At 37.8% G+C, this 12,107-nt stretch overlaps 2 long non-coding RNA genes across 17 annotated transcripts in view; one reads left to right on the top strand and one right to left on the bottom strand.

Moving 5' to 3' along the window:
- LOC114013448 (uncharacterized) overlaps positions 1–12,107 on the bottom strand; it is a 64,564-nt gene that overhangs the window by 27,463 nt on the left and 24,994 nt on the right. For 5 of the 16 annotated variants that reach the window (XR_003556413.2, XR_008748921.1, XR_008748918.1 and 2 more), the window contains exons 2-4: positions 6,488–6,601; positions 6,036–6,168; positions 626–767 (exon numbers count right to left, since the gene is read on the bottom strand). This is a non-coding gene — a long non-coding RNA (uncharacterized LOC114013448). Of the gene's footprint in view, positions 1–625; positions 768–6,035; positions 6,181–6,487; positions 6,602–12,107 lie in introns of all 16 variants that reach the window. The other 11 variants (XR_008748912.1, XR_008748910.1, XR_003556417.2 and 8 more) reach the window with 6 other exon arrangements.
- The window catches only part of LOC114013453 (uncharacterized), a 229,115-nt gene continuing 217,785 nt past the window's right edge, over positions 778–12,107 (top strand). Inside the window, exon 1 of the long non-coding RNA XR_008748934.1 lies at positions 778–2,812. This is a non-coding gene — a long non-coding RNA (uncharacterized LOC114013453). The remainder of the gene's footprint in view (positions 2,813–12,107) is intronic.

Here is a 12,107-nt window from a genome sequence, read left to right as displayed (position 1 = left end):
TGTTTTTTTTTTTTTTTACAAGATGTAGCAAAACAGGACCTTGATTTCAGGTGATGATGCTGATGTATTATTGTAATATAAATTTGTAATCAAGATTATATTAGCTGCCAACAGTATACAGCTCCACCTTCAAGATAAGAAAAATGGAGATGATTCCTGGATTCCCAGAATCCTACTTTGTTGAAGAAAGACTGGAGGTGCTAGCATGAGCTTAGCAGCATGGAGAAAAGGATCTTTTCTCTCCCTTCTGGGCATGTAGAGTTCAACATTCACTTTGCTTTGTGGTCTAGGTTTACTACTAAATGCTCAGGCAAGCCCTGGGCTTTTCCTAAATGAGGCTACAAATGTATAACTTTTAAATTCAATTAGCCCTCTCCTGTTTTCTGCATATTGCATCAATTATAATGGAGTTTACTTGGCTGTGTGAGAAAGGGAGCAGGGGGGGTTTCCTGTAACCAGCCCCCTTCTTTCCCCATAGTCCAGTGGAACATTTGCGTCTTACGTGGCCCTTTGGCAGCAGCAGGTGTCTTGCCAGAATCTTAAAGTGTATGTTGAGCCTAAAGGGGAGATGCTGAAAGAAACCCCCACCAGTTCAACAGTAAATACATGAGTGAGTTTCCACTACCTGATGTGAGACTCCTTCAGAGTAGGAAGAACACCAAACTGTGCCGTGCTTTGTGCAATACTGACATAATAGCTTGGCCCCATGTGTTTCTTCCACAGAGTGATGCATCTTCTGAGGTTTTTGGTCTTCTGTAAAATGCAAACTTGAGAGACAGGAATCCTATTGCAACTACTACTAATACCAAAAAAAGTGTCCTAAGGAAACTGCTATTCACAAGAAAAAGAACAGAGTGCATTTCACACAGCAGTAGAACTGATATTCTACCATTACAAAGAAGTAACAAAAGTGAAGACAAAACACCTAATAACTGCCTTAAGGAAAACCATCTTTGTTAGGGTTCAAGCACAAGAAAATACCTGGCTTGCTTTGAACAGCAGTGTTTTTATAACATTTTTGTTGGATCACAATCTTCTTTCTCTCCACTCTGATCCAAAAGTCTAACTGTGTTAATCTAACAAACTAATGTAATGCTTGTAATATGATTAAAGGTATTACTAGAATTTATAGAAAGAATGTGTTTTTCTCATTCTGGTAGAAGTTTTTCCCTGCAACTGCAGATGTATACAAAAGTGTAACTATCTGCTTGAAAATCTATGTTTTTTTCTCCCCTGTGGGGAAAACACAAGATGTTTTAAGAAATATTTTTTTCAATGAATGCTTTTCTGGGAAGGTCTTTTGCATGAAGAGAAGAAAAAAGACCCCTTACTTACTAGCTTTGTGTTTTTGGTGTGCCTCTGGAAAGTCAGGGCTATGTTGCTGTTGGAAAAAGGCCTGGAAACCTTGATTTCCAATACTCTGTGTGAAAGTCTTAATGATTGGGCTACTATCTATCTGGAAAGGGATCAGGGTGACTAGTTTTTCTCCTCTTTCCTTTTCTTTCGGGGAAAGGAGGTCATAGCAAATTTTAAAAATTTAGACATACCTCTCTTCAGTCTAATGCAAAATAAAAAAAAATTCAAGATTTTTTTTCTCTCTCTGGGAAAGAGATAGTATTTTTTAATCGGTCTTAACAGTAATGCATAGATCCACTGTTCATGTTTCTAGTAAAGTAAAAAATACAATGATGGTATAGAGTTTGCGCGTAGCAATGAAGAGAAACAACTGTACATGGATGGAGAGAAAGGTGCTGTAGCTATGGCTGAAGAGCTCTGCTTGGAGCAATGGAAAAATATTGCATTTATTCCACTGAGTCTTGCAAAGCATCTTGTTATCTGTGCACTTGTATATGTACTTATAATTTCACTTTATTTACACATAGTGAAAACTAGACCTACCGTTGACAATGTGAGGTCTGCTTTAAAAAATACAAAACCAGAGAGAACAAAGTGTGAGGAAAATCCTGTTCATAAAGCCAAAGTGACTCTTTATGGAAGAATAAAAAATAATCTGATGTATAATAATAATCTTTCTTCCATTCATACAAAATTGTGCAAAACCTTAGCTTAATTTTGTTGACTGTTACAGCGTGTCTTCTGAAGTATAAATGCTAACTGAAATCAGTAGTCTTTCAAAAAGTTCAGCATGCGTGCTAAGATATTAGATATTTTTTTAAAATGTACTTGAACACAGGTATGTCTGATTTTCTTTAAAGCCTCTATCAGTGAGGAAAAGAAGGTGATGGCTGGATCATGGTCCCATAGGATGCACCTCATTTCTAGTATTTAATGTTTTAACGTTCATCGCTTACATGTGTGTTTGGCTGTGCTTCTGAATCATTACTTTGCAAAAAGAAACGGACGCTGCCGTCCATCTCCAGATGAGTTTCCACCTTGCTTAAAGATTGGTGCTTTTCTCCTTTTTTCATTCTCCTTTTTTCTTTAGAAAAGATAATTTTTAATTAGATTCTGCTTTCTGGATAAGTTGATCTTCCTTTTTAATTCAAAGCAACAAGAGGAAGTAGCAGTGGGGTATACCTTGATCTCTGAAATACTTCAGTCTGTGTTTAAAAAGTCACAGTGCTGTAACTTTCTCTTGAAAGGCTGCTGTGCATTCAGATGTTTGTTGGCTGGACTTGAAAGTATGCTTTGGATACTGTTTAGAAAAGTCTAGAGCCCCATAAGTGCAATATACAATAAAAGGAAGTAATGCTCAAGACCTATTGTGTGCGGATTGCTACTAACTGATTTTTCTCTTAATGTTTTCAGCTTGCTGACCTGGAGAAAAGGCCATTTCTACATTTTATTTCAGGTATGTGAAAATCTTCATTTTGGGTCCTTTTCTGTTTTGCTTTGACCTGTTTTTACAGTTTTTAGTGCTGCCTGTTTAACACGTGTATAGTGAACAGCTGCACTACTGAGTTCCTGCAGATGTTGTGAGCCAGTATGATTTTTATAACTGTGTCTATGATGTTCAGTCATGGAAACCTTGATTTAGGGCAAAGAAATCATATTCACTCACGGATGTCTTCAAATGTCCTGACCTAGACCTATTAAAAACCAGTATGGTATTTTCTGGCACTCTGAACTGAGCTGTCTGGGATGGTTTTCTTCTGTGGCTCCTAAACACATCAGATAAAGTTTGGAGCCATCCAGTAATTGCACGTTCCAAGTTCCTTTTCATGTCTACAGAAATCCTGTTAAGGTTACCTCTCTTAAGCTGTTAGTAAATATCATCAGATAAAAGGTTACGTACTCTGAATTTCTGTTCTTTAAAAGTCCATTAAATAAAAACAGGATTACCAGCTGACGGACTTCTGAGCTCAGTTTTAGTGGGCAGTTAACAAGTACCGGTATGGCTGCTTTGGTTTCCTGATTTGGGGAGTGGAATTCTGCTTATCAGATCACCTCTATTTTCCTGATTCCTTCATGCATGAACTCGCCCTAAAGGAGAGCCCTCTTTAACTATATTTCCTTTATTATGAGTTCAAAATACCCATTAATCTGAAAATATCTTCAGTTTGTGTCTATACTTTGGTTTAAGAATTTAGTATATTTAAAATTCATAATTGAGTTTCTTTTCAAGATAAATTTCAGAAAGACAAACCTTAAAGAGACCTGTATGAGTGTGCTTATCTGGGAACTAAATCAGATGTTAGGGATGTATCATCATGTGTGGGTCTGGAGTGGGCAGTTACACTGCAGTGGCAATCTTTCATGTGGGTGCGCTGCACAGTCATTTGCAGGACTTAATACCTTACTTCATATAGGTTTCAAGTGGGTTTGATGTTCTTCTTGCTCTGGAAAAATGTTTTCTGTGGCATTTCTTAGACGTCTTTCTCATTTCTCCCATCCCTACCATCGAATCACTTTATCATAGGTACGTATGCAGGACTGTCTTTTTTTTTTTTTCTTTTTATGGCAGTTGCTAAATAATGCTGCCAAGTTTTTCAGGTCAGAAATGTTATCAACAATTCACACATAATTTTTTAGAGACTGATATAAATAAAATCAGTGCTGCTGGTCAAGAGTTGCAGTGAGGTGTTTTCTAGGGAGAATAGTAACAGTAAAGCCAGGATTCGTTGGTCCTATTCCTTATGCTGGTGCACAGCACAGTCTTTTTGTCCCTTCTTTATGCCCCACCAAAAAAACTTGCTGCAGGTCCCTCCAGTTTGGGGGGAATTAGAAATATAAAGACTTAATATTCAATCTTCAAAAGTAGTTTTCTAGCTATTTTCTTTGCTGAGATAGGATGGAAACAATAAACTAGTGGTAAATGTCAACTAACCACTAGACTTGAAAGAACCAGCAGCTGGCTTCTGCCTATGAAACAGAGAAACTGTGTGGGAGGATGTAAAGAACCTCCTCAAATACCCACTCTATCAGAGGGGCTAGGGGGAGGAGGCTGCACTGAATATGGGTTTTAACCTTTAAAATTCTTTTGCTGTTCTCTCATATTCTTAGGTTTGTATGAGAACGTAAAGTGGCAATTGATTTGTTTCAGGTAAAGGCAACAGACAAACGCCCCATGCCACCTAAAATTAATTTCTGGTAAGAAATGGGGCACTTAATTTGCCTGTATCAATTTTCTTTCTGTTAAAGATTTATGGCATGAATCTCATAAACATTTTTGAAATGTATTTAATGACTAATTGGTTGCAAAGAGCTTGAGTGTGCCTCAAATCAGATGCAATGCTGCAACATTATTAACAACATTGTTTAGAGCAGTACTGAAATGGCAGCACTTAAAAAATGCATCTACCACAAATCTGAAATGATGGGTACGTTTTGAATACAAATAAACATAGGGAAAATAGATTGGGTAATATTCATTCATGATGTATAAACTGAGCTCAAAAATAGTCCACAGGTTTATGCTAATATAAATTGAAGCAAATTCTAGGTTGGCAACACTGTTTGATGTAAAAGCTGTCTAAGCAAGGCAAATAATGTTTCTTCTAACAGTAAGTTCATACCTGTTGTAGAAGAGAAACAAAGGACTGTTTTAGCTTGCTTTTGTTGTTTAAGTAACTTATTTTTACAATATTTCATAGATTCTTCATCACTTTCTGATAGTGAAGACAATATATGATCTCACTAATTCATGGCACAATGATTTGTAACTTATTTTAAAAAGATTCAGGATAAACAGACTAGAAACTGAAGAGAGAGTGAATTTTTTCTAAAAGTAGTGAGTTACAAGACGCTTAACCAATATATCTGAAAAAAGTGGTGGCAATCTGTCTGGCCTTTAATCAGAGAACTTTCTGTATCTAGATGCTGATTTTACTGGGCAGATGAAACTGCTCTCAAGGAATGGTAAATATTGTTCGGTATGGGCAGATTGTTTTTACATGTTTGATGAGCAACTTTCATAGGCAAAAAAAAATATGAGTAGAACTGCAGCTCTGTTATTTCATCTGCTGTTCTTTTAGAAGCATAATTTCTTGTTTGCTGACAACTCCCACTATGGAGCACTTGTCCACAGTCCCAGGAATTACTATTAACTCCCCAAGATGGGGGGCGGGAAATTAGAACTGGTGAGCAAGGGCTGGAAGGGTACCAGCTGGAGGATATTTATGACAGATAAGAATAACAGGAAGAAAGAGAGAAAAATAGATGGTCAGCACTTTTGGCTTTTTTAAAAGTGGGGTGCAGACGACTTGCTGTTATGTTTTTGCAGTGTCTTGTCTGCAGACTGCTGGCTTAGTCAGCCACATCTTTAATTTGCCCAGTCTACAACAGCTGTTTCTGCTGCTACCACAGAAAGAGAAATTATAGTTTCCAAGCCTTCATTTCATCCCTCTTACCTATAATCCTCAAGTTCCAGTCTGTCTGACCACTTGATTAGTTTTTTTTAATTATCAGATCTTTTGGGGGACCCTTAAATTTCTTTTGCATATACAGAAACAGCCTTGGAAACTCTTGATGAGATGAAAAATATCTTGCTGGGGATATAAAATGGCACACAGTGCCTAGAGTGATGATCTCCATAATTGAGATTTTCATGTGCTGTATTAGAATACATCATTTACCTGGGGTCTTGTTCTTGTGAAAAGAAGACGTGTTGAGATATTTAAGAGCTTGTCTGTTTGATTCAGTCTCTACTCTGTTCTGTTGATTCCTCTGAAGAAGGCTTATGGGTTTGGCACAAAATACACAAAAAGCCTGAAATGAAAACTAACATTCAAATATTTCTGTGCAATCTGTGGTTCAGATGTACTTACTTGATTTGCCCAAATGAGACAAGGCAGAGTTTCATAACGATCTTTTGCTTGTACCTGAGACCAACATGCTGCCTGATCATTTGGCTGAGGTGGCACATTGTTAATGAATTGCTAATAAACAACATAATTTGGGAAGGTACACTCTCCCGTAGAACGTAATAGCTCTTACTGCTGCAAGTATCTTAATACAATCGAAGATAACAGCTTGTTTTAATCATTTACTAATTGTATGGCACAACCAACTAATCTCTGGGATGTACCTTGGAGACCCGATAACATGTTTCATCGACTTCTGAGGAACAGGCACAGATGATGTTGGTCAAATTGCTCTCAGTTCACTTCATTTGCTGGTCTGCAGCTCTGTGGTGATTTGTCTAGAAGACAAAGAAATAAAGGATTTTGGGTGATAGCTTAATAGATCAGCTGATAATTGGTCTTGACACTACGTAAGGAAAAATCACTAGTGTCACTCTAAAGGTCTGAGTGGTTTTGTACTATTTGTACAAATTCTTTTATTATGATTTTCAGGTAAAATATGCTGTGCTTCAAGTTAGCTCTGAATGAAATTAGATTATTTGGAATATTAAACTGAGACACAATACTGTGAATAAGCCTTATATTTCCAGTAATTTAAGAATCATAAATACATAGGTCTGTGGAATTTTTTTCATGCTGTTCTGGTTTGCTGTTCTTGTTAGATTATTCAGACACAAAACAAAAGTTTGCCAGAAAACAAGCTCTACGCTTATTTTTCAGTGCTGCAGACAGATACTAAACTTTGTGTGCATTGGTCTTTTTTTTCACAGTGTAGTTTTGAATCAATTTTCTGTCTTAGAGAAAAATAATGCTATTTAAATGCTCAAATACAGGTCTAGGTAATAGTCTGATCTTTACTGGTAACATGCACCAATCCTGATGAAATCTGCAAAGTTCCCACAATTTTTCAACAGCTCTGAAAATTGTCCCAACCTTAGCTTGTAATGTTCAAAGGCACCCAAAGAACTACATAAATGACTATCCCCTGTCCCTGAAGTGCAGTGGATTAAGTGATGGGATTCCCAAAGCCTTCTAAATTCTTGGCATGATGGATTGAAAATGCCAGGGCTCGAGTAACAAATACCTGAATTGCTTGTTAAAGCTACTTTATTAAATGGAACTCATGTAAATAAGTCTAGTATCAAGTAAGTATGGTATATTACATCTAAAAAGAAATATTTTCAGATCTATGCTTTTCAAGTCTAATTACTTTTTGAAGAGCTTGCGGTCTGCAAAATGCTGTAATTATATAGCATATGCTTAAAAAGACTGGTCTGTAGTATTAACTTTTATGCAGTTTCATGGAAGACATTTTGAGAATTTTGGATCCATCTTGTTTAGCTACACCTTCTCCATTTCGATTAATGGAGGAACATGCAAGTTTGAATTCTTCAAATAGCTTTGAAAAATCTCACATTTGTTATTTGTCTGTTTTATAAGACATGAACCACCCCCCACCCCCCACTGCCCCCCAGGGAATTAAAGCACAATGCTTTAATTACATAATGCCCATTAATGCTAATAAATTTTATGCTAAAGACTTATGCTGTACTAATGCCAAGTAAAACATAAGTCTCCTTTCTTTCCAAGCCCTGTGCCACATATTGCCTGGACATGCAGTCATTCAAATGAACTCTGTTGAAATGACAGGCATTAGACAAGGATGCAAGATTTCATTTTGACTTTCAACAGTTTTTATGGGTTGAAAGAATTCTAGGATTTTATCTTCAAGTAATCTTTAAAAGCATTCAAATAGGAATAGTGTTAGCTGAGTGAGGGAACAGGCTGCTATATAAAAGAAACCAAGTGATAATGTTTTTCAACTGCTGCAGTGTTTCTACAATCTGATATGACTTGTTTTTTCTCAAAAGATTCCTTTGTAATGGTAGTCTGAAGAATGAGTTTACCAGCTGCATAAGAGAAAGCATGTTTATAACTCCTTATTCATAAATCTTGTTTCTTGTTTCATTCTCTGTTCTCTGTCTCTCACCTAGTCAGTAATTGCAGTCCTTCTTTTCTTTTCAGTATAGCTCTGCTGTTAGTAGTCCTTCCAGAACTAAGTCATCTTCTCTTGCAGTATTTCTGGAAATCAGTCAATCAAATCACTCTTGAGCTATATGTTAATGTGAAGCAGTTCTGCTTTCTGCGAGTGGAGTTCAGGAAGAGGTTGGGATCCCCTTTATGAGAATTTGAAGGGGGGGCAGGGGAAATGTATCCATAAGAGGATTAAACTGGTACATGCAGACTTTTTCACATCTAGTACATGTAGTGACCCAACATTTAGAATCTTTTTGTACTAATGAAATGAAATTGTGATGGTGGTTTGGTCTGGTTGGGAAGAGAGACCAAATGGGAATAGCTGTGCATGAGGAGGGTGGCATTTTATCAGAGCAGATAAGAGGATTTTGTGGCAGCAGCAATGTGAGATGAGGAAGGTTTGAGTGATGGATGGTAAAATGCATTAAAAAGAACAAAAAGCATTTAGATACTGTCTGGCTATGAAGACTTAGGAAATGCCTAGACTTAGCAAGTGGAAGGATAGTGGGATCAGACAAAGGGATGTGAACATTAATGAAAAATAAATGTAAGCTTGTAACTAACGTGTAATGTTCAAGGTTTGTTCTTATGCTCCCTGTCCTTCACCTCAGATGTAATAAGGGTTGTTTCTCAGCGCAATCTCTGTTTTTTTCATATATTGTTCTTGACTATCCCAGTCCCTGTATAAGATTCGGTTTTGATGATCTGAAGTGGTTTTATTAGTTAGTCAAAGGATTAACTGCCCTTTTTTTCTTAAGCCTGTCTTCAGGAGCAGACAGCGGGGAAGAGCGAGGGCTGTGAGGCAGCGCATGGGTTCAGACTGAGAATCCGTGCCACGTCCTTGTCCTTGTGGCCTGAGTCTGGGTAGGCAGGGGGGATGCTATGGTGTGCGGCTGGGCCGAGGGAGGGGGCACACGAGGGCGAGGGGAGCGAGCCGGGCTCATTGCCTGCGGGGTCTCTGCAGGGCAGGGGGCCCTGGCAGCTCTCTTGTAGAGGGCTCTCAGTAGTTGTGTTTTATCCTCAATCCCAAACCTGTCAATTCAGGGCATTAATAACATTTTCAGGTTTTTATTGCGTAATGTTTTCTGTGTTCTGTTTATAAAACATAAGTGTTTCTGCTGAAAGAATGAAGACTTTGGCTGAATTTAGGTAGCTCTGTTACCAGATAGGTAAAGGCAGCTTCACATACAAGAAAAAAAAAAAAAAAAAAAAAGGCTTTTATAAGCAGAGTTTGTAAGACAGCTACATGCTGGTGAGCAGTAATTATCAGAGCTGGGAGCATTTTGAAAACCTTACTGATGACTAAGCCTGTGTTTTACACCTCTACTTCCCATATTCTCAGTCTGGAGGTTGTGTTATTTTTAACAGACTTTCACCACTGGGTCTAAATGGATTGGAATAACACTTAAAATAATCAATAATTTTTAATCTTATATACTGTTGTTATAAATGTCCTTTTTATTATTAAATTAATGAGAAACTGGGATTGTCCCAAATCTTCCCACCATCAGTTGAACCTTTTCCCAACTTTCTGACTTGTTTCAAAGAGAAATCATGTTCTTGGTTTTTTTTTCCTGCTCTGCTTGCCTGCATTCACCTCACTGCTGATCTCCCTGCTCTTGGACAGACCCGTTCCAGCTCACTGATGAGGGCCAGTCACGACATTGTAACAAGCCAAAAGTAGTAAACTTGCTATGAAAAGCTTGCAAACTTGGAAGTGCTTAGGTGCCAGGGTTTTAAACTCGTTGCAATTTATTAATGACACCTTGGGGGAAGAATCTTTTAATAGTAAACACATTCAAACAAATTTGAGCTGAAAAAAAGCTGGATTTACTTTGTTTGAGTTGTATGTGCACTACAATATTATCAGGAGATGATTTAGAGCTCTAGCAGTGAACCCTTAGCTTGGATCATGTTGGACTGAAGGTTCTCCATGACTGAAAATGTTTTTCCAGCTTTACGGGAGCCCCCCTGTTCCGTTCCCCCCCCCCCCCCCCATCCCCCCCAGTACTTTGCAGTTTAAAAAGAGCTGTGTGTTAAAAAGCATCTGTTGAGATTACTGAATAATCAAATTCGATTTCATTTTTTTCTTAAAACATTCATTCCTGCTCTGCTTTTGAAACAACACACGTGCCAGCATGCTATTCTTCTCCCGGCCGGGTAGTTTCTACATGAAATCTACTTTCCCTGAGAAAATGGAATCTTTGTGTCTTTGTCTCCTCAGTAGCTCTCAGGCATGTTTTGGCAGGAGCTCCGACTGTCGAGGCACTGGAGAGGAGGGGCCTTGCACTCATTTGTCAGCTTTTCTTGCATCTGTAATTTTTGTCCACTCAGCAGTACTGTAGGGGCTTAAAAAGGGGGAAGAGCTTGTAGCTTTTGAAAGTCAACCTCTTGAAATAATTGCTGGACTGTAACAGTTTGGGAAAGGGGTGTGTGTGTGGGGGGGGAGAAACTACAATGTTTTGGCTAAAAACGGCTTTAGGTTTAAGGTTTTAGCTGCTCTCCACTTCATGCAATCGCATGCCTTTTCCTCACATACATCTGTACAGGCAATGGTACTGTGCTTATAGACTTATCTTTTGTGAGTTGATAAACAGATTTAACAATGATGAAAATTATTTCACTGGTGTTCAAGACCTGGTTGTTTCTAACCAAGAGCTTGATTTAAAGCATTTAAAGTCTTCTCCAACTTTTGTCCTAATCTTTCACTGTAACCCTCCTTCATAGGCCGTGTGCTTTCATCTCTATGTGTAATGTAACCAAACAGAAATTAGTTCTTGGGTTTTTTTTATTGGAAGACAGATTCCTTCATATTAAAGAAAGCATTTTTCCTCTTCAGCTTTTTATGGAATATTAATGTTGATCTCTCCTCCTCGTTTCAGCAGGCTATTTAAGCTCTGGGCTCATACTGTGAGCTGTTAATTAATCAGTGTGACAGATGAAGAAAGTATCCAACTATGAAAGAAAACCTTACTTCAGTGACTAACAATAAGGATGTGAGCCCGAGTGATTTAAAGGATTTTTTTTTTTTTTTTGTGAATGCAAGATAAGGAGTCTAAGCTGTATGAGGTAACGAAGGGGTTTTTTGCTCAGTTTGTGTCTCTGCACAAACATTAAAGGGCTCATCAATATTTTGTCTTGAAAAGTCTAGACAGGAGTTAAAAGAGCCTCTCCTACAGTTTGAAGAGATCCTGTTTCCCATAATTAATAACAGGAAGCAAGTAAATAAGGCTTTACTGACAAATGAAACTGCAACAGTAACATGTATCCAGAAACATTAGCTCCTAGCTGAGAAAAGTAGCCGAGGTCTGTTGGTTTTAGTGTACAGGAAAAGATTGCTGTGAAAGCGCATTAGAGCTTTGCTAAAGTCTAATTCAGTTATGTGATAGCGGCTTAAAAGTCTGAAAGTAATGATCGTGCATTTTAGTCATTAAGAGTGATTCCTGACCTTTGTTTACATCTGTGTTATAGTTCAAGAACTCTTCCCCCCCATCATTATTTAAAACTCTTTGAACTCAAAAGATTTTCATGTTTATTTAAAAGCTACCAGAAGGCATTTCAGACGTTTCCTGGAACAAACTGTATATATGTACTTTAGGAAGATAAGAAATGAAAAGAAACTTAAGGAAAAGCTTTTCTTTTCTTCCTTTTTGAAGACTGTATTTTCCCTTCAGGAGATACTTTTTCAGAAAGTAGTTGGAAACCCTTCCCCCCCCCCCCCCCCCAGTTCCTCTTGTTAAAATCAGTTAAACAACAAAAGGGGAGTTAGATCCTCATCTCTTCTGTACCGGTGTAAAACCAGAACAG

Source organism: Falco peregrinus, chromosome 10 (assembly GCF_023634155.1).
Source record: "Falco peregrinus isolate bFalPer1 chromosome 10, bFalPer1.pri, whole genome shotgun sequence".
Lineage (NCBI taxonomy): Eukaryota > Metazoa > Chordata > Aves > Falconiformes > Falconidae > Falco > Falco peregrinus.
The sequence above is the reverse complement of the archived record's forward strand: the minus strand, read 5'-3'. Positions and strand labels throughout refer to the sequence as shown.